Raw genomic sequence first — 27,817 nt, forward strand, 5'->3', positions numbered from 1 at the left:
GGCGGACTTGGGCAATCCCAGCAGGACAGTGCGACAGCCCATAATTGCAACAGAGTGGCACCAGGAACACTCTGCTGAGTTTAAACACTTCCGCTGGCCAATGAACACCCCAGACATGAACGTTGTTGAGCATATCTGGGATGCCTTAGCATATCTCGGATGCCTTACTAAGTGCTGTGTAGAAAAGTTCTTCACCGCCTCGTACTTTCACGGATTTATGGACAGCCCTGCAGGATTTATGGTGTCAGTTCCCTCCAGCACTGCTTCACACATTAGTCGAGCCCATGTTATGTCGTGTTGCGGCACTTCTGCGTGATGGGGGTTTGTCGGGGACGGCCAGCTCGTCCCACGCATCCCCCGATCGGACTACGACTGTGGTTGCCCGGGATACTGCCCGCATTGAGGCTGATCCCTCACCTGTGGTAGAGTGGGAGGTCGTCTCAAGGTGTGGCAGGGGGCGAAAGACATTCCGGAGGGCTGAACGGAAGGCCTCTCCAGTTTGTCTGACGAACCGGTTTCAGGCTCTGTCTCAGGCTGATACTGATCTTCAGCCTGACATGGCTGCTTGTCCTGTTCCAGAGGTTGCCCCTCAGTCTGCAAGATCCGGGCAGTCGCAGAGGGTGGGCTTACTGGTAGTTGGGAGCTCCAACGTCAGGCGCGTAATGGGGCCCCTTAGGGATATGGCAGCAAGGGAGGGGAAGAAAACCAAAGTGCACTCCGTGTGCATACCGGGGGGAGTCATTCCAGATGTGGAAAGGGTCCTTCCGGATGCCATGAAGGGTACAGGGTGCACCCATCTGCAGGTGGTCGCTCATGTCGGCACCAATGATGTGTGTCGCTATGGATCGGAGGAAATCCTCTCTGGCTTCCGGCGGCTATCTGATTTGGTGAAGACTGCCAGTCTCGCTAGCGGGATGAAAGCAGAGCTCACCATCTGCAGCATCGTCGACAGGACTGACTGCGGACCTTTGGTACAGAGCCGAGTGGAGGGTCTGAATCAGAGGTTGAGACGGTTCTGCGACCATGTGGGCTGCAGATTCCTCGACTTGCGCCATAGGGTGGTGGGGTTTCGGGTTCCGCTGGATAGGTCAGGAGTCCACTACACGCAACAAGCGGCTACACGGGTAGCAGGGGTTGTGTGGCGTGGGCTGGGCGGTTTTTTAGGTTAGATGGCCTCGGGCAAGTGCAGAAAGGGCAACAGCCTCAACGGGTGCGGGGCAAAGTCAGGACATGCGGGGACCAAGCAGCAATCGGTATTGTAATTGTAAACTGTCGAAGCTGCGTTGGTAAAGTACCGGAACTTCAAGCGCTGATAGAAAGCACCGAAGCTGAAATCGTTATAGGTACAGAAAGCTGGCTGAAGCCAGAGATAAATTCTGCCGAAATTTTTACAAAGGCACAGACGGTGTTTAGAAAGGATAGATTGCATGCAACCGGTGGCGGAGTGTTCGTCGCTGTTAGTAGTAGTTTATCCTGTAGTGAAGTAGAAGTGGATAGTTCCTGTGAATTATTATGGGTGGAGGTTACACTCAACAACCGAGCAAGGTTAATAATTGGCTCCTTTTACCGACCCCCCGACTCAGCAGCATTAGTGGCAGAACAACTGAGAGAAAATTTGGAATACATTTCACATAAATTTTCTCAGCATGTTATGGTCTTAGGTGGAGATTTCAATTTACCAGATATAGACTGGGACACTCAGATGTTTAGGACGGGTGGTAGGGACAGAGCATCGAGTGACATTATACTGAGTGCACTATCCGAAAATTACCTCGAGCAATTAAACAGAGAACCGACTCGTGGAGATAACATCTTGGACCTACTGATAACAAACAGACCCGAACTTTTCGACTCTGTAAGTGCAGAACAGGGAATCAGTGATCATAAGGCCGTTGCAGCATCCCTGAATATGGAAGTTAATAGGAATATAAAAAAAAGGGAGGAAGGTTTATCTGTTTAGCAAGAGTAATAGAAGGCAGATTTCAGACTACCTAACAGATCAAAACGAAAATTTCTGTTCCGACACTGACAATGTTGAGTGTTTATGGAAAAAGTTCAAGGCAATCGTTAAATGCGTTTTAGACAGGTACGTGCCGAGCAAAACTGTGAGGGACGGGAAAAACCCACCGTGGTACAACAACAAAGTTAGGAAACTACTGCGAAAGCAAAGAGAGCTTCACTCCAAGTTTAAACGCAGCCAAAACCTCTCAGACAAACAGAAGCTAAACGATGTCAAAGTTAGCGTAAGGAGGGCTATGCGTGAAGCGTTCAGTGAATTCGAAAGTAAAATACTAGGTACCGACTTGACAGAAAATCCTAGGAAGTTCTGGTCTTACGTTAAATCAGTAAGTGGCTCGAAACATCATGTCCAGACACTCTGGGATGATGATGGCATTGAAACAGAGGATGACAAGCGTAAAGCTGAAATACTAAACACCTTTTTCCAAAGCTGTTTCACAGAGGAAGACCGCACTGCAGTTCCTTCTCTAAATCCTCGCACCAACGAAAAAATGGCTGACATTGAAATAAGTGTCCAAGGAATAGAAAAGCAACTGGAATCACTCAACAGAGGAAAGTCCACTGGACCTGACGGGATACCAATTCGATTCTACACAGAGTACGCGAAAGAACTTGCCCCCCTTCTAACAGCCGTGTACCGCAAGTCTCTAGAGGAACAGAAGGTTCCAAATGATTGGAAAAGAGCACAGGTAGTCCCAGTCTTCAAGAAGGGTCGTCGAGCAGATGCGCAAAACTATAGACCTATCTCTCTGACGTCGATCTGTTGTAGAATTTTAGAACATGTCTTTTGCTCGAGTATCATGTCGTTTTTGGAAACTCAGAATCTACTATGTAGGAATCAACATGGATTCCGGAAACAGCGATCGTGTGAAACCCAACTCGCATTATTTGTTCATGAAACCCAGAAAATATTAGATACAGGCTCCCAGGTAGAGGCCATTTTCCTTGACTTCCGGAAGGCGTTCGATACAGTTCCGCACTGTCGTCTGATAAACAAAGTAAGAGCCTACGGAATATCAGACCAGCTGTGTGGCTGGATTGAAGAGTTTTTAGCAAACAGAACACAGCATGTTGTTCTCAATGGAGAGACATCTACAGACGTTAAAGTAACCTCTGGCGTGCCACAGGGGAGTGTTATGGGACCATTGCTTTTCACAATATATATAAATGACCTAGTAGATAGTGTCGGAAGTTCCATGCGGCTTTTCGCGGATGATGCTGTAGTATACAGAGAAGTTGCAGCATTAGAAAATTGTAGCGAAATGCAGGAAGATCTGCAGCGGATAGGCACTTGGTGCAGGGAGTGGCAACTGACCCTTAACATAGACAAATGTAATGTATTGCGAATACATAGAAAGAAGGATCCTTTATTGTATGATTATACGATAGCGGAACAAACGCTGGTAGCAGTTACTTCTGTAAAATATCTGGGAGTATGCGTGCGGAACGATTTGAAGTGGAATGATCATATAAAATTAATTGTTGGTAAGGCGGGTACCAGGTTGAGATTCATTGGGAGAGTCCTTAGAAAATGTAGTCCATCAACAAAGGAGGTGGCTTACAAAACACTCGTTCGACCTATACTTGAGTATTGCTCATCAGTGTGGGATCCGTACCAGATCGGGTTGACGGAGGAGATAGAGAAGATCCAAAGAAGAGCGGCGCGTTTCGTCACAGGGTTATTTGGTAACCGTGATAGCGTTACGGAGATGTTTAACAAACTCAAGTGGCAGACTCTGCAAGAGAGGCGCTCTGCATCGCGGTGTAGCTTGCTCGCCAGGTTTCGAGAGGGTGCGTTTCTGGATGAGGTATCGAATATATTGCTTCCCCCTACTTATACCTCCCGAGGAGATCACGAATGTAAAATTAGAGAGATTAGAGCGCGCACAGAGGCTTTCAGACAGTCGTTCTTCCCGCGAACCATACGCGACTGGAACAGGAAAGGGAGATAATGACAGTGGCACGTAAAGTGCCCTCCGCCACACACCGTTGGGTGGCTTGCGGAGTATAAATGTAGATGTAGATGTAGATCCGGGGGGCCCTACACGGTATTAGGCAGGCGTACCAGTTTCTTTGGTTCTTCAGTGTAGAAGCCTGCTACGAAGTATGTGTGTAGGGGTGAACTATGTGAGGAAGAAGTTTTTCATACATTCATTTCGCAAAATAACCCCCGGCCCCGTTGTTCAAATGGTTCAAATGGCTCTGAGGTCATCAGTCCCCTAGAACTTAGAACTACTTAAACCTAACTAACCTAAGGACATCACACACATCGATGCCCGAGGGAGGATTCGAACCTGCGACCGTAGCGGTCGCACGCCTAGAACCGCTCAGCCACCCAGGACGGCAGCTCCGTTGTGTCATGCCTAAATGCTAGTATTTGAAAAAAATCTAATTATTGGTAACTTTTCTAATCAGTATTATTCTTACAAAACAGTGATAGTAATGATTTTTTAAAAATAATTTGCCGTTACCCCAGAAAATTACATTTACTTCTCATGGGGTTAATTAACCACAGGTTGGGAACGAGTGTTCTGTTGATTTTTATTGTCTGTAAGCAACACAGATTTGTCGAGCAAAATTACTGTTGGCACATTAGCGGTGAACTGTGTGCGTATCTCGTTGAAATTTTTATATGCCTACAGAACCGCTGCGTAGTGCTTCTAACGGTTCAAAGAAGAGAGAGAGTAAATTTTGGGATAGCGTAAGACAAAAATATCACTATTTTAAACTGCGGCCAACCGCTGCCGAATTTCGATGTTTTGATGTAAATGATCGGAATTGGCTGTAGAAAACTTTTTATTAAAAGTCACGAGTTTCGTGTCAATTGAAGACGCATGCTCGGGTGATGAAGATTCTTTTGGAATTCGATTACTCGATAAATAGTGCAATTCTCAAGGCTGTCAATTCAACTAAGTGCCTGGGTCTTAAAATTACGAACAACTTCAGTTGGAAAGACCACATAGATAATATTGTGGGGAAGGCGAGCCAAAGGTTGCGTTTCATTGGCAGGACACTTAGAAGATGAAACAAGTCCACTAAAGAGACAGCTTACACTACACTCGTTCGTCCTCTGTTAGAATATTGATGCGCGGTGTGGGATCCTTACCAGGTGGGACTGACGGAGGACATCGAAAGGGTGCAGAAAAGAGCAGTTCGTTTTGTATTATCACGTAATAGGGGAGAGAGTGTGGCAGATATGATACGCGAGTTGGGATGGAAGTCATTAAAGCAAAGACGTTTTTCGTTGCGGCGAGACCTATTTTCGAAATTTCAGTCACCAACTTTCTCTTCCGAATGCGAAAATATTTTGTTGAGCCAAACCTACATAGGTAGGAATGATCACCAAAATAAAATAAGAGAAATCAGAGCTCGAACAGAAAGGTTTAGGTGTTTGTTTTTCCCGCGCGCTGTTCGGGAGTGGAATGGTAGAGAGATAGTATGATTGTGGTTCGATGAACCCTCTGCCAAGCACTTAAATGTGAATTGCAGAGTAATCATGTAGATGTAGATGAACAAGTCATCAGTGAAAGGTAACTCACTTAGAGGCTTAGAGCCACCCCCCATCATCCAAGTGAAGTTGTAAACAAATAGCTTGTCAAAAGAGGTAGGTCACATTTAAAATGACGAGGACAGCAGACCTGTGCCACAGAGAGGAAGGTGGTTGAAACCAGGTACCAGGCAAGACAGCATTTCAGTTCACACGAAACCGGTAGATCGTTTAATTCAGAAATATCGGTTTTAAAGAACAGCGTATCGAAAGTAAGGTGAAATAAGAAATGAGCGAAAGCTGTATCAGTACTGGAAGCAAGCGAGCAGGGGATCGTGAGAGACACATGAGTAGTGAAAAACACAGAAAGTTCGTTAGAATAAGTAGAGCTTCATTAAATAACGCATCACTTTTAGTAGAAAAAAGTTCACCCCTTCAGAAGAAAGTTGAGCCTGTATAGGAGACTATTCGCCAGCTTCTGAGCCTGTATAGGAGACTATTCGCCAGCTTCAGTTCTCGTAAATCAATAGCGTCTGGCTCATAACTAAATAAAGCGTCGTTGATTGTACTCTCAGGTTGCTAAAAACAAGAAATGCGGTAGAACAAAACAGTCGCAGTAATAAACGGCTTGCTTTCACCTCATTTCATTAACACACTGAATCCTTTAATGAAGGTATACCACACTCCAATTTGGCTACTGATGCGAGTAACCTTCTTGTTGTGGTTTTCAGTCTGAAGAATGGTTTGATCCAACTCTCCATGGCGCTATATCCTGTGCAAGCATCTTCATCTCCGAATAACTGCTGCAACTTACATCCTTCTGAACCTGGGTACTGTATTCATCTCTTGGTCTCCCACTACCATTCCCCCCCCCCCTCCCTCACACACACACTTCCCTCCAGCACTAAACTTGTTATTCTTTGACGTCTCAGAATGCGTCGTACCAACTGATCCCTTCTTCTATTCAGGTTGTGGCACAAATTCCTTTTCTCCTCATCAGTTGCCCGATCTACCCACCAAATCTTCAGCATTTTTCTCTAGCACCACATTTCAGAAGCGTCAAATTACCATCCGTGTTTCACTTCCATACATTACTACACTCCATACTCCGTACAAATACCTCCAGAAAACACTTCCTGACTCCTGAATCTATACTTGATGATCTACTACTTTTAGTGTCCCGTTTCCTAATCTAATTCCCTGAGCATCACCTGATTTAAATCGACTACATTCCATTATCATTGTTTTACTTTTGTTGATGTTAATCTTATATTCTTCTATCAAGACACTGTCTGTTCCATTCAGCTGCCCTTCCAAATCCTTTGCTGGCTGTGACAGAATTACAACGTCATCGCCAAACCTCAAAGAGTTTATTTTTGCTCTCTAAACTTTAATTCCTGCTCCAAATTTTTCCTTATTTTCCTTTATTGTCTACTCATTGTACAGGTTGAATAACATCGAGGATAGGCTACAACCGTGTCTCACTCCCTTCTCAACCACTGCTTCCCTTCCATGCCCCTCGACTCCTACAATCTATTTTCTACTTAAGTCGTAGGGTCAGTATTGCCTCATAGAACTATACGTCTCTGATATTATTTCCTGCAGTTATATAATACTTCACGATGTAAGTGAATACATTTCTGAGGCCTTAGGAAAATATAACATTTTCACAAAATGCTTTACATTTTCTGGGAATTATTTCGACGTTATGTCAGTGGTCTTTACTCGTCATTCTCATCTCTGAAATGCAACTCAAGCAAAAACCTCAAAGTAGTCCGATCTCCGGATCATATTTTGCACACTTGCCTCCAACATAGTATCTTTATTGAAGATTTTCAGGTACTTTACTATCTACACAGATATGACAGGAAAACGTCACGAGTTCTGTGAATTTGGTTATATTAGTCACCACTAGCCTTTGAGCACTTGCAAAATCACATGATTGAGTTTATATTCTCTTCTAGAGGGGCTTACTGAAATGTTCCTGCTGTGAAGTCGTATTTTCTCTCCCAACCTTCTGAATCTGAACCAGTGCTGATAATGCTCAAACGGAGTTGTGACATCATATTCGACATCAGTGAAGCTGCACACCCCTGCCATTTCCTCTGTTGGTTGTTCTATTGTTGGCGGTTCCATGTACCTTGTCGGAAGTTGATAACCGATTTGCCGACATACTATAATCATTGTCGAGTCATTCACTTTACACAGCTGCCAAGTTTGGGTGGTACCATTGCTGACTCCATCACACAGTAAGTGTTTGTTGTCTATATCGCCAAAAGTTACTTATCAGCTAAATACCATTTTATTTTTAGGCTTAATTAGTGTCCCCACTGACATTCGGTGTTACTGTGGTTTCGGGCTCTCATTCATCTGAATTCCAGCCTTCTAAGAGGCGTGTAGAAGGTTCAACACTTGTGGCTTCACAAATGACAGGACATTTATTTCATATGTCGCAAAAAAAGGAAAGCCCGTCGCTCTGATTTCCATTATGCATAATTCAAACATTATAGATCCCTAAATAGGAAAACCAGAAGTAATTTCCTTTTACAAGGGTCACTCCAAAAGAAATGCACACAATTTTTTTAATCCATCTTTTATTCCACATGTTTGAAAGTTTTACAGTGTGTAGATACATCCTTTAGGAACAATATTTTCATTGCTCCACATAATTTCCATCCCTCTCAACTGCCTTACGCCATCTTGGAACCAGCACCTGTATACCCCCACAGTAAAATTCTGGACCAACCTGTTGGAGCCACTATTTGGCAGCGTGCACAAAGGAGTCATCATCTTCAAACTTTGTTCCACAAAGAGAGTCTTTCAGCTTCCCAAAGAGGTGATAGTCACATGGAGCCAGGTCATGACTGTAAGGCAGGTGTTTCATTGTTGTCCATCCGAGTTTTGTGATCGCTTCCATGGTTTTTTGACTAACATGTGGCCGTGCATTGTCGTGCAACAGCAAAACAGCCTGCTTTTGCCAATGTGGTCAAACACGACTAAGTCGAGCTTTAAGTTTCTTCAATGTCGTCACATATGCATTAGAATTTATGGTGGTTCCACTTGGCATGATATCCACAAGCAAGAGTCCTTCGGAATCGAAAAACACCGTAGCAATAACTTTTTCAGCAGAAGGTGTGGTTTTGAATTTTCTTTCTAGGGTGTGTTTTCACGATGCCACTCCATTGATTGCCTCTTCATATCTGGTGAAAAATGATGGAGCCATGTTTCATCACCTGTCACAATTCTTCCAAGAAATTCATCTCCACCATTCTCATACTGTTCCAAAAGTTCACTGCATACCGTTTTTCTTGTTTCTTTGTGAGCCACTGTCAACATCCTGGGAATGCACCTGGCACAAACCTCTTTTAGCGCCAACACTTTTAGTATTCTGCAAACACTTCCTTCCCCTATCCCAACGTAGCGTGACAACGTTCAATGTGATGCGTCTGTCAGCAGTCACCAATTCGTTAACTCTGTGCACATTGTCTGGAGTGTGTGCAGTACGAGGCCTGCCGCTGCTAGGACAATCCTCAATATTGCCGTGCCCACTTTCAGCACGTAACCTGCTTGCCCACCGACTAACTGTACTGCGATCGACAGCAGCATCTCCATACACCTTTTTCAACCTCTTGTGGATGTTTCCCACTGTCTCGTTTTCACAGCACAGGAATTCTATGACAGCACGTTGCTTCTGACGAACGTCAAGTGTAGCAGCCATCTTGAAGACATGCTGTGACAGCGCCACTCACGGGAACAGGTTGAACTAAATTTGAAAACTAGCGGGAAGGATGTATCTACACACTGTAAAACTTTCACAAGTCCAGAATGAAAACTGTATTTTTACAAAAATAGTGCGCATTTCTTTTGGAGTGACCCTCGTACAATAGCCCATAAAGGTGAAGCTGGAGTAGACTCTGTTGTCGGATCTGTGCTACTGGCAAAACATGCAGATGAGCACACAAATGGCCTCTTGCTGCTTTTTACGCAATTCTGAAAATAAATGAAGTTAACTCTAAGTAACACAAACAACCTGCAAGAAGTAGATACCTGTTTCCCGAAATGAGTTGATCAAAACACTGGCTAGGTAGCTCCCTGGACCTTACCTTAACGAGAGACTGATCTATGACAGACTACCAAAAGAACGAAGAAATACAACCTCACGAATAAAAATTTTAAAGTAACCTCTACCAAAATCACATATTCTGAATTCAAAGAAGAGACGTCCCTTTGCACAAAAGAAGAGACGTCCCCTTCCAACAGGACCAAATAAAAAAATCAAATGAAATCGACGATGTGCTATGTGGCCCTGTGGATGCCTGCTGCAGTCGTCCACCTTGCCAAACCTGTGGTTCAGACACGTGTAAAGAGTGTGGAAAGGGGACAATGTGTGAATGTTGAACATTTGTGACAAACTGAGTAGCAATTCATACATGTAGTTCATTATATCCTGCGAATTTTTCGCAACCTTTATGTTCATCTTACAGCAATCTGTTATTGTTTCATGTTATTTCTAATACAAAAAACTAGTTTGACTTGTTATGCAACTCACCGTTATGTAGGGGTATGCATACTTGTTTTGCTTCTGTTTTGAGTTTTTTGTTTTAAACTGATATTTTGTATTCTAATATATGTAAATGTGTATTTGTGATGAAAATAAAATAAATTACTTTTCTTGGGTAAAATGAAGTGGATATCAATATGCCCCGTTTCAGCAATCGAGTGTTTAAGAAAGGGCACAATGAGTGGAAGAAGAAATCTTTTGTTGTTTCGAAGAGAGATGCTGCTCAGACTGCTTCACTGATTACTCCAAATGAATGTGACAGAACTTCTTCCAGCAAGAAACTTTGTGACAGCAAAGAAAAATTTGAAAACTGTGAAAGTGACGGTAATGATGTGAATGAAATAATTAACATTTCCTTATCTCTAATATTTTGAAACATAATGTATTATGCCAAGTTTTCAAAGAAAGAGGACTAGAATTGAAAATAACTTCACACATTGGTTTGGCATGTAAAATGTTATTGAAGTGTAAAAAATTTGCTGCAGAACTTTCGTTTTCTAATTCTAACAGTATTCCTCATAGTGGTAATAGTGGAAAGAAGGTGTATGATATAATGTTAGGCTTGTGTATGGCTTGCGTTGCATTGGCAAGAGCAATGCTGCAGGGACAGTATTATGTGGAATTATGAACTTGCCACAACGGTCAACCAAGTTTGGATTTTATAATGAATTGGTGGGATCGTCTGCTGAAGACATTGCTCAAGCAACAATGAAGAAAGCATACTAGACTGTTCACCCAAGATTTATTTTGTCATGAAGAAAGCAATTGAAGAAGCTGTGACAGATAATGGGAATTTTAGAGATTTAACTGTTGCTTTAGATGGATCATGGCAACATAGAGGTCATAAATCTCTAAATGCAGTTGTGACAGCTGCCAGTGGAGACAGTTGCAAAGTAATTGATGTTGCTATTTTCTCAAAACATTGTAGATGTAAGGGCAATACCAAGGACGAACATAGTGAAAGTTGTGAAGTAGATTTTCACGGCACGAGTGGAGAGATGGAAGTAGAGGGAGTGAAAGCAATTTTTTCCAGATCACAGGAGTGGTATAATGTACGATACACTAACTATATTGGAGATAGTGATTCTAAGGGATATAAAGCTGTAGATGAACTTAAATCTTATGGCAATGAAATTCACATTAAAAAACAGGAGTGCATTGGACATGTGCAGAAGCGCATGGGGACTCGCTTGCGCAAACTAAAGCAGACATTAGGGTTCCAGAAGCTTAGTGATGGTAAGACCCTTGGAGGAAGAGGAAGATTTACAGATGAAGCAATTGATAGATTGCAGAGGTATTATGGGTGTGCAATTAGGCAGAATACAAGAAGCATTGAGCGTATGAGGAGAACAGTATGGGCATTATTTTTTCATACGGCATCAACAAATGAGCACCCACAACATGCACTCTGCCCCACAGTGGTGTAAGTACCAATCAGGAAATGAATATGCCCATAAAACAGTTTGCCAAATGTTTCAATTGATGTAATTAACGCTATATTCAGATATTTATCACAGCCAAGTTTATTGGAAAACTGTTTACATGGGAAAACACAAAATCCAGATGAAAGTGTAAATAATTTAATTTGGATTAGGATTCCCAAAAGAGTGTTTGTACAGATAAAAACATTGCATTTTGGAATGTATGATGCAGGGGCAACATACAATGAAGGAAACATTATCAAATGTGATGTGCTGAAACGTTTAGGTCTCCAACCAGGACACAACACCATTTCCACGATGCATGTAATTGATGAAGAAACACTAAGAGGTGCAGGAAGAAGAGACAAAAGGCTACAACATGCAGCAAAAGGGAAAAAAAGACCAGTGAAAAGGAAACTAACACTGGAAAAAGAAGACGATGCTGATAATCCATCATTTGGGCAGGATTGTATTAAAAACTTTGGAAGCCATTTCCACTAACTTTAAAATTTTCATCTTCGAGGAACATTTTCTAAAAAACTACTAACAGTATATCAAAGAATTGGGCGCTGATGACCACGCTTTTTAGCGCCCGTAAACCTCAAACACACACACACACTATATCAAATATACACACAATATTGTTTACTTATTTTCCTTCATTTTTATGACAAATTGTAAAAAGAGTTATAGAAGAAAAAGTGCAAAATTTTAGAGAAAAAATAGGCATCTGTTTAAAAAAAATGTAAAACAAAAATTAATAAATATTTCTTAACATGGCATGATAACTTTGTAGAGAAATATTCACTGATCATGTAGTCCAAATTTCAGAGCAATATGTTTAATGGTTTTAGAAAAAATGTTCCTTCTATTTGCTAAAATTAATATGGAGGAGATGGATCGTTCCAGCTCCCCTTAAAGAATTTGTCTGGAAATCGACTGCTGTGTATGGAATATTTTTTAAACAATTTAGAGAATGTATGGAATATTGTTTATTTAAACAATTTAGGGGATTCAAGGCAGGGTATGGAATATATGGAAATTGGTGGTTTTTGGTGGAGAGGAAGGAACTCATAACAGGAAATTCAAGGGTATATTGTTTATTTATAAAAAAAATTCAGTTTGTGGGGGTTGGATTTCTCTTGGTCATCATTCTCTGGCGTTTGGAAACATGTAGGTCTTGTAAGAAGTAATAACATGGGGTAAACATGTTGCATAACCTAATGTTCGGCACTGTTATCTGGGTGTCTTAAACTAATGTATGGACGGGCCTTTGTCAGCATTTAACTTATTGTTCTGTTAAGTTGTTTTCCATGTCACCCCCATTTCCTTAAAATACTGTACCGCCTTAGAGACCAAATTAACTAAATAGTTATGTCCTCCCACCATTTTCTGGTACGCTTTTCGAATTTCACATTCTTTTGAATGGCATTTCTGGCGCATGCTTCTTTGTCACCAACCCCCTTAAACTGTTGTACTGTGTTTTACATAAAAATTATACAAATTAACCTAGTGTTCTCTACTTAACCTACTGTTCTGCTCTATGTCACCTGCTCATGCATACCCTCCCCTTAACTATTCTACCGAAAACATCACGTTGATATAAAAAATTTATGCAAATTAATTAAATCGATATTGTTCACATGTATGGGGTAGTTCTTTTTAATTTGTAGCATCTTATTGGTCAGTGAAATCGATGGATTATAGTTTAAACAAAAATCGCTAATAAGAAACACAACCCGACGCCGCAAATTCCGCACGCAGCCCCAAGAGTTGGGTTACACCGGCAGCCCCGTGAAGTGACGACGCATCCGTCAGCTCCTGAACCATGCACAGGTGTCCGTTCAGGTCCCGCAGGCATGAGGTGGCAGCATCCCTTTCATACCTGTGTGATGCCCCTAAGTAATGTAATATGATCGTAATATTTTGGCTATGACTACCAGCAATCCTGCGCTACTAGAAAAATTCCTGTCGATATACGTTTCACGTGGGCACCATTGCTGGTGCGATGATGCATATTTGTGGTGTGGATCCAGCAACTATAGATGTTTGCATAGTAGCTAAAAGGTTGTCAGTGTGATACCGATGACGCATATCTATGTAAATAACAGCCTAGTCCCCCCCCCTCGAGACGTGCAACAGAAATCTGTTAAAGTGCTTCCCAAAATAACACAGCCTATTGTTCCTAGCGAACCTAATGGGACATGCGAGCTGAATCTAGCTCTGCACGCATGTTTTCTGCCTAGCCTAGCTGATGCATCGCCGCGAAATGTTCATCCTGCTGTCAGCATATGTCTCAGAAATGTTAAACGTTCTCACCGCTAAAAGCCTTCATCATGTCTGTGCACACTCGCGAAAACACCGTTAATCATAAAAGCATTCTTTTTGTTTGGAAAGAGAGCACTGTCTAAGCACAGATGGGGGTGAAATCAGAACAATTACACAAACAGAATTCGAAACACTGTCTTACAGAAGAGAAAAATCGCGGGAATTTTCGGTATCCTACAGCCAATAGTCTGGAGATGTCCTAGTGCCACAGTGGTGGATGAGTGACGGCATCCCTGCCAGAGATGGACGGTCTGCTTCAACTTGTCTCTGAACACTTGCTTTCTCAGAACTTTCCATAGATACCTTGCCTCCATCTTGCTCTAATCAGTTTGTAGACGCTTATACATCCCGGCACAAAGGAAGTCTTGTGAATGAATGGAGCATTATTATTGGCTCTTGTTTAATTTACCTGCCGTATTACTGATACCGCCGGTGTGGGAGCACTCTCCGCCTTTTTCTTTCTTTCTGCAGATGAGACTTTCAGCGGCAAAAACCTATTTCGTACAGACCACCATATTGCACTGACAATTAAACCCTGCAAAGTGGCCTACTGATTGTCAAATACAGAAAGATTCTTACTCAATTACACTGCTCTGCCACTGAGGACGGGAGCTTGCTTATTTGCTTAACAAGAGTGATAGGGCACAAATCGCAGAATATCTGAGTGACCACCATCAAACGTTCATTTCTGAGGAAGAGGATGTGGAACAAAAATGGAAAAAATTCAGAAACATCGTCCAGTACGCCTTAGATAAGTTCGTACCGACTAAGGTCCAAAGCGAGGGGAAAGATCCACCGTGGTATAACAATCATGTACGAAAGGTACTACGGAAACAAAGAAAGCTTCATCATAGGTTTAAGAGTAGTCGAATCATAGCTGATAAGGAAAAGCTGAACGAAGCGAAAAAGAGCGTAAAGAGAGCAATGAGAGAAGCATTCAACGAATTCGAACATAAAACATTGGCAAAGAATCTAAACAAGAACCCTAAAAAGTTTTGGTCATATGTAAAATCGGTAAGCGGATCTAAATCCCCTATTCAGTCACTCGTTGACCACGATGGCACCGAAACAGAGGACGACCGAAGAAAGGCAGAAATACTGAATTCAGTGTTCCGAAACTGTTTCACTGCGGAAAATCGTAACACGGTCCCTGACTTCAGCCGTCGCACGGACGCCAAAATGGAAAATATTGAAATAAACGATATCGGAATTGAAAAACAACTGCTATCACTTAGTAGCGGAAAAGCATCCGGACCAGACGAGATACCCTTAAGATTCTACAGTGATTATGCTAAAGAACTTGCCCCCTTTCTATCAGCAATTTATCGTAGATCGCTGGAAGAACGTAAAGTACCTAGCGACTGGAAGAAAGCGCAGGTTGTTCCCATTTTCAAGAAGGGTCATAAATCAGATGCGAATAATTATAGGCCTATTTCGCTTACGTCAATCTGTTGTAGAATAATGGAACATGTTTTGTGTTCTCGTATTATGACGTTCTTAGATAATACAAATCTCCTTCATCATAACCAACATGGATTCCGCAAACAGAGATCATGTGAAACTCAGCTCGCCCTATTTGCCCAAGAAATTCACAGTGCCGTAGACACTGGCGAGCAGATTGATGCCGTATTCCTGGACTTCAGGAAGGCATTTGATACGGTTCCGCACTTACGTTTAATGAAAAAAATACGAGCTTACGGAATATCGGACCAGGTTTGTGATTGGATTCAGGATTTCCTAGAAGAAAGAACTCAACATGTCATTCTTAACGGTTCAAAATCTGCAGATGTAGAGGTAATTTCGGGAGTACCGCAAGGAAGCGTGATAGGACCTTTATTGTTTACAATATACATAAATGACTTAGTTGACAACATCGGTAGCTCCGTGAGGCTATTTGCAGATGACACGGTTGTCTACAAGAAAGTAGCAACATCAGAAGACTCGTACGTACTCCAGGAAGACCTGCAGAGGATTAATGCATGGTGCGACAGCTGGCAGCTTTCCCTAAACGTAGATAAATGTAATATAATGCGCATACATAGGGGCAGAAATCCATTCCAGTACGATTATGCCATAGGTGGTAAATCATTGGAAGCGGTAACGACCGTAAAATACTTAGGAGTTACTATCCGGAGCGATCTGAAGTGGAATGATCACATAAAACAAATAGTGGGAAAAGCAGGCGCCAGGTTGAGATTCATAGGAAGAATTCTAAGAAAATGTGACTCATCGACGAAAGAAGTAGCTTACAAAACGCTTGTTCGTCCGATTCTTGAGTATTGCTCATCAGTATGGGACCCTTACCAGGTTGGATTAATAGAAGAGATAGACATGATCCAGCGAAAAGCAGCGCGATTCGTCATGGGGACATTTAGTCAGCGCGAGAGCGTTACGGAGATGCTGAACAAGCTCCAGTGGCGGACACTTCAAGAAAGGCGTTACGCAATACGGAGAGGTTTATTATCGAAATTACGAGAGAGCACATTCCGGGAAGAGATGGGCAACATATTACTACCGCCCACATATATCTCGCGTAATGATCACAACGAAAAGATCCGAGAAATTAGAGCAAATACGGAGACTTACAAGCAGTCGTTCTTCCCACGCACAATTCGTGAATGGAACAGGGAAGGGGGGATCAGATAGTGGTACAATAAGTACCCTCCGCCACACACCGTAAGGTGGCTCGCGGAGTATAGATGTAGATGTAGATTAGAGTGTGAATCCAATCTCCAATCCGGCAATATATCGCCATGTACCATGTCGATGTAGTAAACATACAATTCGTATACTGCGCCATACAAAATCGGCCCTTTTACATTATTGATATAGCTATCGACCGCCAGACACTTGTACATATACCGAAAAGACAGACAGCATAAGCACATCCACCGTAAGTATACTCCTCGCTGCACTAGATATTTCCCGCGAGGTCGGGCGGAAATCCTCTCACGACACGTGACCAGAGCGCCCTCTGTGGACCGAAGTCACTCTCAGAACTGTTGTATAAAGGCTGGGTCGGTTCCCCTCAGCACAAAGACGTTACTGTTTCTAATCCCGACCTGCTTGCTTGCTTGCTTTTCTGCACCCATCCCCAGACTCTGGGATTACAGTAACATATGTAATTTCGCATGGTTTCTCAGAATTTCATACAATTTTCGCGATACATCTCGATATCAAGCACACAGCAATGTCGCTTGCATAGCAATACCACAACATAATTCCAAAGATATAGACTGGAAATTATTTCACTAGAAACCCAAAACTTTAGCTGGGTGGAGCATGATGTAAACCATTGAGTAACTAGAAACTTATCCCATCTGTGAAGACCTTTACATGAAAACTCGAAAAAAATTGAGTAAACTGATATTTCCACTCGTGAATACCGATGTTGATGATGTAACAGATTCCAAATGATCCCTACAATTTACAAAGTCAACTAAGATGTTTCTCATGTCTAGAGAACCAGCAAACGTGTCTTTCACCTGCTACACGTGCAAACTACAGTCGATGTTCTCTCACCTAAATAAAGGCGCGATATTTGCAGCCACATGTCCATAATGAATCTTCCCAAATTTCCACGCGATCACGAAAGCTGTCCAACACATACTAAGTATGAGTTCGCTATTCGGCCGTCTGGAGAACGACACGGTTAAGTCAGCTACATTGCTGCGTCCCAACAGGTCTCTCCATTCGGACTACTCCTACCGTTAGCCAGAAACGTGAATAATTCCCGCCACAGGCCACCGGTGCTGGACAGCATGCCCCCCCCCCCCCCCCCCAGTATCGCAATTTAGATCTCACGTTTACAAGCGCCTTATACAAGAGTGAAGAGTGGGTTTGAAGAATCTTGAACTCGTTATGTGCGACTATTTCATACATTTAAACTGAATTTACCGACCGCATATGCGCTCTAAGCAACCTTCCAAGGGACAAGGGAAAGTTCGTAAACAACGACCGGTGAAGTACACCAGTGCAAGGGACCGGCCTTCCCCCATCAAGAATTGGAGGTCATTGGCGTCTCACAAACATCTTCCCCATCCAGCTCGACAAGTAACAACTATTAACCATTCCAGTAACATCGTGGGACTTGTAGAGGATGGAATTCGTGCAATGGATGTGCAACAAAGTACAGGTATTGCGCGCAAGGGGGGGGGGGGGGGGGAGTAGGTCCTGAGTTGGCCCATCTACTCAGCTTTGAAATCGCATTAACTTCAACACGCGCTACGCCCCACGCTGTTCGTCTGACGAAAAACGTCACTCAGACCTATTTTGTGGAAAATTTCGTTCTCTTTATTTTCATAAATAGTCAGCATTCAAAAAAGTGTGTCATTTCCGAGTTATAAGCGAAGAACAAAAACAAAAAAATTTTCGAGTTTTCCGTTTTTGACCCACTTCCGTGCCGATCAATTTTTCGTGGTTTTTCCATTTTTGACCCACTTCCGTGCCGAAATTAGAAAATTCGGTCTCAACACCCTCGAAAACATATAGAAAGCTTGTCAAAAAAAAAAAAAACTTCTTAAAAACTTTCCGCTATTTGGCCTTTTTGAGCATCATTTTACTGGAGTATGAATCCGAATATGGGCTTGTCCGATTTTGTTACTCAGTTTCTTTTATGCGAGCATCTGTAACTGAAATTAGTTATTTAATTCATACATTAATTTTCGTGCTCAAAAACGGAAAATTTTTAGTGTTGAGTTAGCACGAGTTTTCATACTGCTACGTTCTTTCTCTTTCAGTTTAAAAGAAGTATTCGTTGAAACACTTGCTCCACAAATACTATAATGAAAAAGTATGATCGCATATAACTTACCGTTGATTACTTTTCAGGCCACATCTACATCTACATGGATACTCTGCAAATCACATTTAAGTGCCTGGCAGAGGGTTCATCGAACCACCTTCACAATTCTCTATTATTCCAGTCTCGTATAGCGCGCGGAAAGGATGAACACTTATATCTTTCCGTACGAGCTCTGATTTCCCTTATTTTATCGTGGTGATCGTTCCTCCCTATGTAGGTCGGCGTCAACAAAATATTTTCGCATTCGGATGAGAAAGTTGGTGATTGGAATTTCGTGAGAAGATTCCGTCGCAGCGAAAAACGCCTTTCTTTTAATGATTTCCAGCCCAAATCCTGTATCATTTCTGTGACACTCTCTTCCATATTTCGCAATAATACACAACGTGCTGCCTTTCTTTGAATTTTTTCGATGTACTCCGTCAGTCCTATCTGATAATACGCAGCCTTTGGGTAGCCTTCCCCACAACATTTTCTATATGTTCTTTCCAGTTTAAGTTGTTCGTATTTGTAATACCTAGGCATTTAGTTGAATTTGCGGCTTTTGGATTAGACTGATTTATCGTGTAACCGAAATTTGAGTTCCTTTTAGCACTCATGTGGATGACCTCACATTTTTCGTTATTTCGGGTCAACTGCCACTTTTCGCACCATTCAGATATTTTTTCTACCTCGTTTCGCAATTTGTTTTGATCCTCTCATGACTTTATTAGTCGGTAAACGACAGCGTCATCTGCAAAGACGGCTGCTCAGATTGTCTCCCAAATCGTTTATATGGATAAGGAACAGCAAACGGCCTATAACACTACCCTGGCGAACGCCTGAAATCACTTCTATTTTATTCGATGACTTTTCGCCAGTTACTACGAACTGTGACCTCTCTGACAGGAAATCGCAAATCCAGTCACATAACTGAGACGATATTCCGTAAGCACGCAGTTTTACTACGAGCCGCTTGTGTGGTACAGTGTCAAAAGCCTTCCGGAAATCCAGGAATACGGAATCGATCTGAATCCCTTGTCAATAGCACTCAGCACTTCATATGAACAAAAAGAGCGAGTTGTGTTTCACATGAACGATGTTTCCTAAACCCATGTTGACTGTGTGTCAATAGACTGTTTCCTTCGAGGTAATAATATTCGAACACAATATATGTTCTAAAATCCTGCTGCATATATACGTTAACGATATGGGCCTGTAATTTAGTGAATTGCTCATACTACCTTTCTTGAATATTGGTGTGACCTGCGCAACTTTCCTGTCTTTGGGTACGGATCTTTCGTCGAGCGAACGGTTGTATGTGGTTTTTAAGTATGGAGCTGATGCATTAGTATACTCGGAATGGAGTAAACTGTTCGAATTGTAACATGAAGGTTCAAAACATTATGTTACTTTGTAACATAATTCAAGTTTTTTTTATTGCATTGGACAGTCAGCTCTAAATATAACCTTAAATGAATTAATTATTAGGACACATCGCCACACTGTCCACAGAGTAATACACTCAATCTCTATTTATCAAGGAGACGTTTCGTTTACAAGCGGCGACGTTGTTGCTCTGTATTTTTTTTTTTTAACCATGGGCTAAAATTTCGACACATTGTTTTAAGTTTAGGAATGTTTATGCCTATTCAGAGTCTAATGGTACAGGTTTTTCTTTTGACAAATGGCTTGAATGAAAAATTTTGGGCACCTTCATGTTTTACACTTTTAGAAAAGGATTTGTGACATACAAAACTGCTCATCCTGTTGTGTCGGCTATGTCCAGTATTCATTCCTTGTTAACGCTCACCATACCACAGGGGAGGGAGCTGTTCATAAAAGTCGACAATCTCAAAAGTTCCACGTCGTAAAAATATTAGGGTTGTTTTGCTGGAAGGCGTTGCTCCTGTTGTCAGAAACGGCTGTGAATGACTCTCTGCATCTGATGCATTAGAATTCTCATCCAATCATTGAACCGAGCGAATTGACACAGTAGTTAGCACATTGGACACGGATTCGAAAGGACAGCGATTCAAATCCACGTCAGACCACGCAGATAAAGTTTTCCCGTGAATTCCCTACATCACTCCAATCAAATGCCGAGAGGGTTCCTTTGAAAATGGCACGTCCGCTTCCTAATCGGAGCTTGTGTTCCGTGTCTAATGACCTCGCTATCGAAGGGACGTTAAATCCTAATCCCATTCTTCTTTCTACCAGTTTGTACTGTTTTCGAGAGTCGCAAGCAGTACTCTTGCCGGTATCTTCATATACGATCAATCAACGACATGGGATACTTCTATACTCCCTAAAACTTTTGCTAGAATATTGCGACTTATTCATTTCTGTGGTTTTTACTGCGATAACAACATACCCTTGCTCCAACTGACATCTTGGATGTTGACAATACTTGTGCTCTCTCGTAGCAGAACATTATCTTTTACAGCGTTTGGTAAGCAGATTTTAACACTTTTTTAAATTCCTTCAGAAACAGGAGAAATGTAAATTTAAAAAAAGCCCCTTATTACCACCACAGCTCGCGGAAGAATTAAGAATGACATAGAAATTAAAAAGAAGTGAAACCAAGCGGGATGAGAAATCAAGATCACTATGCTGCTCACATTTTGATTGGAATTAAATATTAGGAAAAAATATGAAAAATATGCAGAGACTTCGAGATTTGTAAGTTCATCCTCGTACATAGGAAAAATGCTGTCAGGAGTTTTACTCTAAAATTGATGTAAATCCGCTTCAGTTCGGAGGAAAAAAAAAAAAAAAAATATCAAACTAGCAAGCGATATGTAGTTTCCCTGTATGTTATTGTCAAAAAATGTGGAACGCTTCACGATTTTGCGTGTCATCCTTGCGCAGGGGCCATGCTAATCTTCTCTGTATCGTTCCAATTTTAGTATATGTACTGCCGAAGCAAGTACGTAAACGTGAAGTTGACTTTTAGTATATATACTTACATGCTTCCAGTAAAAGTATGTTCTAAAAGTAGTGGAGTATTACGTATCGGCATTTCTCTTAAAAGTAAGATAGTGGTCTAAAAAGAGTAACGTTTGAAGAGACATACTATGTTCTATGTATTTACTGGAATTTCGTCACATTACTGGAATGTGTAGAGAAATAATTAACAAAGTTTTGTCACCATGTGCCCCTATACTCGGAGACACTGCGCCTACCACGCCATCTCGTAGTTACTGCGTCACTCACACTACTTTGTGTCGTACTGTCCGCAATTTGGGAAGAATACGTGACGATAAACATGTGCTTCGAATCGAAATTTGGATGTTAATAGAACTGTTGTTAGCTAAACGGTAATTCAACACTTCATTCATCTCACAGTGTCAAGTTACCACCGAAACTGCTACGGCTATTTTAAAAGAATTAATTTGTAGGCTAGTGCCCTCAGTAATTTCTCTTCTGTTAAACAATATATTTTTTAAACTTGTTGTTGTTATTTATTCATCATTCTTAAAGAATCTACATGTAATCGGCGTCAATATTAGCAGCCTAAAAACAAGTTTTTAGAACAGAATATCTGTTAGCAGTTCTGCATGTTTTCCAACACGCAACCGGTTACGATAGTTAACGTTCGGTTTTACACTTACACAGGTACATGTACACACAAACACATGCATTCACGAGTGATTCTCATTAAACTCCAATGTTCAAATATTCATATATTTTGAGCCACTCGAGAATTGGGAGATCACTACCCTCTTTAAGACTGTACATTGCTTCACAGGGTGGGTATAAATCTATGAGAAAATATACACTAAATTGTTAAAAAAATACACAGTTAACAGATATTTTTAAAAAAATTAAAAGGTACATTTCTTCAAATAATGGGTATTTATCCGAGAGGAGAGAAACTTACTTGTACTTATGCCTCATGTGTTCAGACACACTATTGCTTATTATGCTAGGTCAGATTCTAAGAATTTCTGTATGCTGTAATGCCAGTGCTTTATTGCGAGTGAACTTAGATTTGTTCTAAAATCCTTTAACTCTGTGGTGTTCTTTATTAGTGTTGGAAGATGATTGTACAATTTTATTCCCATAGATTTAACACCTTTGTTGTGGAGTAGACTGGCCAATCAACGGTACTGAGATTTTTGATCTTGTGTCATGATGGATTTTGGGTTCTAGAAGAGCAACCGTTGTACATTATTGAAGAATATTTCTCTGCTGATTGAACAGTGTCTACCTCACTTGTAGTTCAGCATGTAGGGTGCAAGTAGCCAGCAATTGCACCACTAAAGAGGCAGTCACATGGGTGAACATCCTAGAAGCAGAAAGCATTCGGAAGTCAGGGAGACAAAAGAAGATTCCAAAAATCTGCACCGATGATTTTTTATGGACAAAATCCCTCCAAACAAAATTGAGGTAAGTGATGTAATAATAATGCCCTTAGGAAATTTGGACGTCAATTTAAAATCCCATAGACAAATAAATGTCAATGACAAATATCTCTCCATACACCACCGAAATGTCCAGTAAGTCACAAACAAGGTTTCAGACATTGAGGTTTTGCTAAACACTAAACTGCATTTTGTCGATGTTCTGTGTTTCTCGGAAAACTGGTTAAAGGCAGATCATTTACAATACCAGGCTACACACTTGCAAATAACATCTATAGAAGAAAACACAAAAGTGGAGATACTGTTATTTTATGTAAAAGTGGGTTGAAATTGAAAGCTATTGATAGTTTTAAGTGCCTCAGTACAGAAATAGACTTTGAAGCAACACTTGTAGAAATCAGTGGTGTAAATACAGTTGTCATGTGTATTTGTTGCTCTCCAAATGGGAACTTTGAGGCATTTATCAATAAACGAGAAACATTACTAATTAGGATACATGTAGACAAGAAATCAATAGTTCTGTGTGGGGATTTCAACACCTGACTTTCTTGAAACAAGCAGGAGAAATTGACTGTTGCTCAACCTAACAGATACTTTCAGCTTAAAACAAACAATTACAACCCCAACAAGAATTACAAAAACTTCTGCCACTACTGTGGACCAAATATTTGTTAACACACCCTATACAAAAAAATGTGTAAATACAAATTTTAATGATCATGAAGCGCAAGTGGTAACCTTCTCAGACTGTTTACTACCCATACAAAACCACAAAAGGACTGTGACTGCATGAAGTTTCTACAGCAAAGCATAGACACATTCAATCACTTGTTATCAAGAGAAAGCTGGGAAGAAGTTTCTCAGTTGCATGACACCAACAAAAAGTTTGATAAGTTCTCTGACATCTCCAACTATTATTTTGAAACACTATGTCCTCTCATAATACAGGCATTAAGGAACACAAATCTAAAAGCAAAGTCATATATAATAAGAGGCATAAAAGTCTCACGCGACACAAAAAGAAAATTGCTCAGTTACAGAAAAAAACACAACAGATCCCCTCTCCTTAACAGTTACATCATAAAATATATTCAGGTGTATTGAAAAGTCGTATGTCAGGCAAAAATAATGGCAAGTGATCAGTTTATATTAGAGTTGGAAAATAAAAGCAAAGCAATCTGGAAAGTAATATAGCAGGAAGGAAATAGTAAAAGGGAAAATATGACACTGAACTGTGACAGAAAGAGAATTAGTGGCCTGCAGTAGATTGCAAATTTCTTCAGGCAGTACTGTGAAGACAATACAAAAAATCTATATCAAAGTGATCCCTATTCATAAAAAAAGTGACAAAGAAAATTTGGAAAACTATAGACCAATGTCATTATTATCAATTTTTGCCAAAGAATCATTGAAATAATCATGTATAACAGCTGTATGGAATTTCTAGATAAGAACAAAATCCTTGCTGATGCCCAACATGGTTTTTGGAAAAATAAATCTACGACCAAAGCCATATATAATTTTTGCAAAATGCTGTAGAAACACTGGATAATAAAGAAAATGCTGCTGATATTTTCTTAGATCTAAGCAAAACTTTTGACATTTTGGACCACAGAATCCTGCTGGTAGAACTCCAAAAGTATGACATTAGAGGCACCACATTGAAATAGTTCTCCTCCTACCTGACAAATCTGAAACAAAAAGTAGTAATAGCTTATGAACTAAATTATAGCACTAGAACATGTTTTTCAGATGCAGGATCCATTCTCATGCCTATTTCTTCCCTTATATATATTGCAACTAAATATTTTGTTTGCACGTGACACAGGCATCCTTCTTACAGGGGAAACACAAACACAGCTACAAGAAAACATAAATGAAGCTACAGACTGGTTTGGAGGAAATAAACTAATAATAAACATTTCCAAAATAACTGCGCTTAATTTCTGTTTGAAAGGGGAAGCCTGCAACACTTCTGTGACAATAAATGGCAGTAGATTGCATCCTCACTGGAAACAAAATTTTTAGGCTTCAAAATGATTTTAAATGGCTCACACATAAAACAAAAACAAATACAACACTGAAAAAAGTACACTACAGTCCATGCTTACCTGAACACAAAGCAAGCTTCCACACTGTTAGAATTGCATACTTTGCCCAGTTCCACAGTGTCCTACGATATGGAATTATATTCCGGGATAACACAGCTGCTAGCTCTGTAATCTACCTGACCCAAAAAAGAGCTATAAGAGCAATGCACCATGCAAAACAGACTGACTCATGTAGGGCCCCTCTGTCAGAAGTCTTCCATACTCCCTCTCTCCTGTCTTTTTATTCTAGAAAATTGTAAATATGCGAGGAAAAATATCAAAGAGATAAATAAAATCTGTAAAGTACATGAACATAATACCAGGCAAAAAGACAAACTCTGTGTTCAGTCAGTAATGACAACAGCCTTTAAAACCTCTAATAAAAATAGCCAATACAAATGTACCATAGTCTGCCACATAAAATTAAAGTTATTTCTTCATTTTCTCTGTTTCACAATTCCCTAAGGGCATTCTTATTAGATCACTGCTTCTATTCAGTGGCAGAATTCTTAATCCATGGGAAGTACAATAGACATGAAGCAAGAATATGCAAAAACTACTACAGCTGCTAAAGCAAGGTCAAATATAATGAATTTATTGTACCATTAAAATAAATTTTGAAGTTATATGTATCCCGTCTGTGTGTTTTACTGTCATATTTTACGATGCAATATAGTATTCATTTTATTGTGCTAATATTACTGAAAGATGCTATCTGTCCAGGCATGGCAGATGAATGACATAGAATTGGTAATAAAGGTAATGTGCCTGCCTACATATATGAACAAGTAGGTGTTAACCATACGCCTTTCCAGTTTCAGAATATTTATGTATGTATTATTTGAGTGATTACATTGTGTAAGTACACATTATTCGAGTAAGTAAGCAGTAAATAATAGATTTGCTAGAACTGGAGCCATGTATTCACTGTTTGTTATTCAAATTACCTTGAAGGAATTCTTCGATTGAATATCAGCAGTATGCTTTTATTTTAACCTAAAATATACATAATAAAATACCACAGGCAAATAATTTATTTGTTGCTATTGATGTCATCACAGTTTGCACAAATTAAAAGCAAGCCGGTGGATATCCCCTACTATTAGGTTATCAAGTCAAACTCTAGTTCATCAAAACCAACTTTAAAAAAAGGAGATAATAATGATCAGTACTTAATAGAATGTTACGACATACAAGAAATGTTTTAGGAATCTGATTAAAAAAGCTAAAAAAAAGCAGTATACTGGACTGGAACTCTGGTTGTCACCACCATGGAAGAAGATCAAAAACTCACTTAGATTGGTTCCCCATTCTATTTCACAGCAAAAGTGTTAAATATATGGGAATAAGATTATACAATCATATTCCAGCACTAATAAAGAGCTTCACAGAGCTAAAAGATTTTAGAACAAATCTAAGATCACTCCCAATAGAATACTGCCCTTACAGCATACAGGAATTCTTAGAATCTGACCTGGTACAATAAGCAATTGAGTGTCTGAACAGCATGAGGCATGTGCCTAAGTCAGTTTGTCCACTTAATATATGTGAGTGTGAGTAAATGAACAAATGAATATAAATTTTACAGTTGTATATCAGAGCCTGTAAGCAGAGGACAAATATTGGACCCATTTACAATTAAGCTGGGGAGATGATTTGTCACCATGACTTTTCAGCTGTGCTCTGGAATACATGATAAGGGAATGTTACAAGGAAAATCCTAAAAACATAAGAATTGGAATGAAGAAAGATCAAATAAACTTAAATAGCTTGGGATTTGCAGATGACAGCATTACTAGCTAATAATGTTCAGGAAGCCAGAAATCAAATAACAAGATTAACAGGCACTATTAGTCTGGCCAGCATCATGTAGGGGCATTGACATGTCTATGAGTTTGTGTATTTTACTGTAGCTCGTCAAAGGGTAACTCCAAAAGCTAGCAAGTTTTCTTCCTTTTGTGTGTGCCTATCAACAACTCAATGCTTCTGCTTTGTGTTGAGTGGTTTTCTTTAATTGTAGAGCATTTACATTCTACAAAACTTTCCTACAACATTTAATGTGATAATGATATAGTCTGCAGAGTTCAAATATTACTGAGTTGTTTACGTGTGTATGTTCTTTTCTGAATGTCTACTAGTTATTTATTTTCTGAACTCAGTAGTGCAGTATGCTTCTCCTCTCAAATAAATACGCATTATGTGAAGCAATGTTTTTTGTGATATCAGTTAGTTATGTGTTTTCTGAAATCTTTTGTATGTATTTTCTCACAGATCAATACCCGTCATGCGAAGCAATGTACAGAGTGCTGAACATGTTAGTCCCTCGTGGGACTGTGTTAGGCCCATTACTGTTTCTCATTTGCATTAATGACTTCCCACTGTACATCATATAACATGCAAAATTTATATATGCCTTACTGAGTAACTATTTTACTATTGTGATTTATCTGTTTAATTATTAACTTTGTCAGTCACTAACTAACTACTCAGTTTTAGTTGGCCTCTGAACAGAGGAAACTGGGAGCGGAAACTTTGCGATTGACTCATAATCACATTTGGTGCTGAGACAAGCCCCACCTCCTTTTCCCAGGGCAACCGACTTACAGAATATTAAAGAAATGAACATGTAATGGATTAATGTGTCGCAGAACTGACGTGAAAGTTTATGGCGACTCATTTGAAGGACCAGGTACAGCCTATCCACTAATTTTTGTAAAAAATATTAACAATCACAATGCACATGGATCAACACTATTCAGAACAG

General features: G+C 40.4%; 1 non-coding gene across 1 annotated transcript; it reads right to left on the reverse strand.

The window, feature by feature from the left end:
- Nucleotides 1–21,422: 21,422 nt before the first annotated feature.
- On the reverse strand, nucleotides 21,423–21,529 carry LOC126102806 (U6 spliceosomal RNA). The gene has a single exon (XR_007523072.1). It is a non-coding gene; the product is annotated as a U6 spliceosomal RNA (small nuclear RNA).
- Nucleotides 21,530–27,817: the final 6,288 nt, after the last annotated feature.

This window comes from Schistocerca cancellata, chromosome 9, assembly GCF_023864275.1.
Source record: "Schistocerca cancellata isolate TAMUIC-IGC-003103 chromosome 9, iqSchCanc2.1, whole genome shotgun sequence".
In the NCBI taxonomy this organism is placed as follows: Eukaryota; Metazoa; Arthropoda; class Insecta; order Orthoptera; family Acrididae; genus Schistocerca; species Schistocerca cancellata.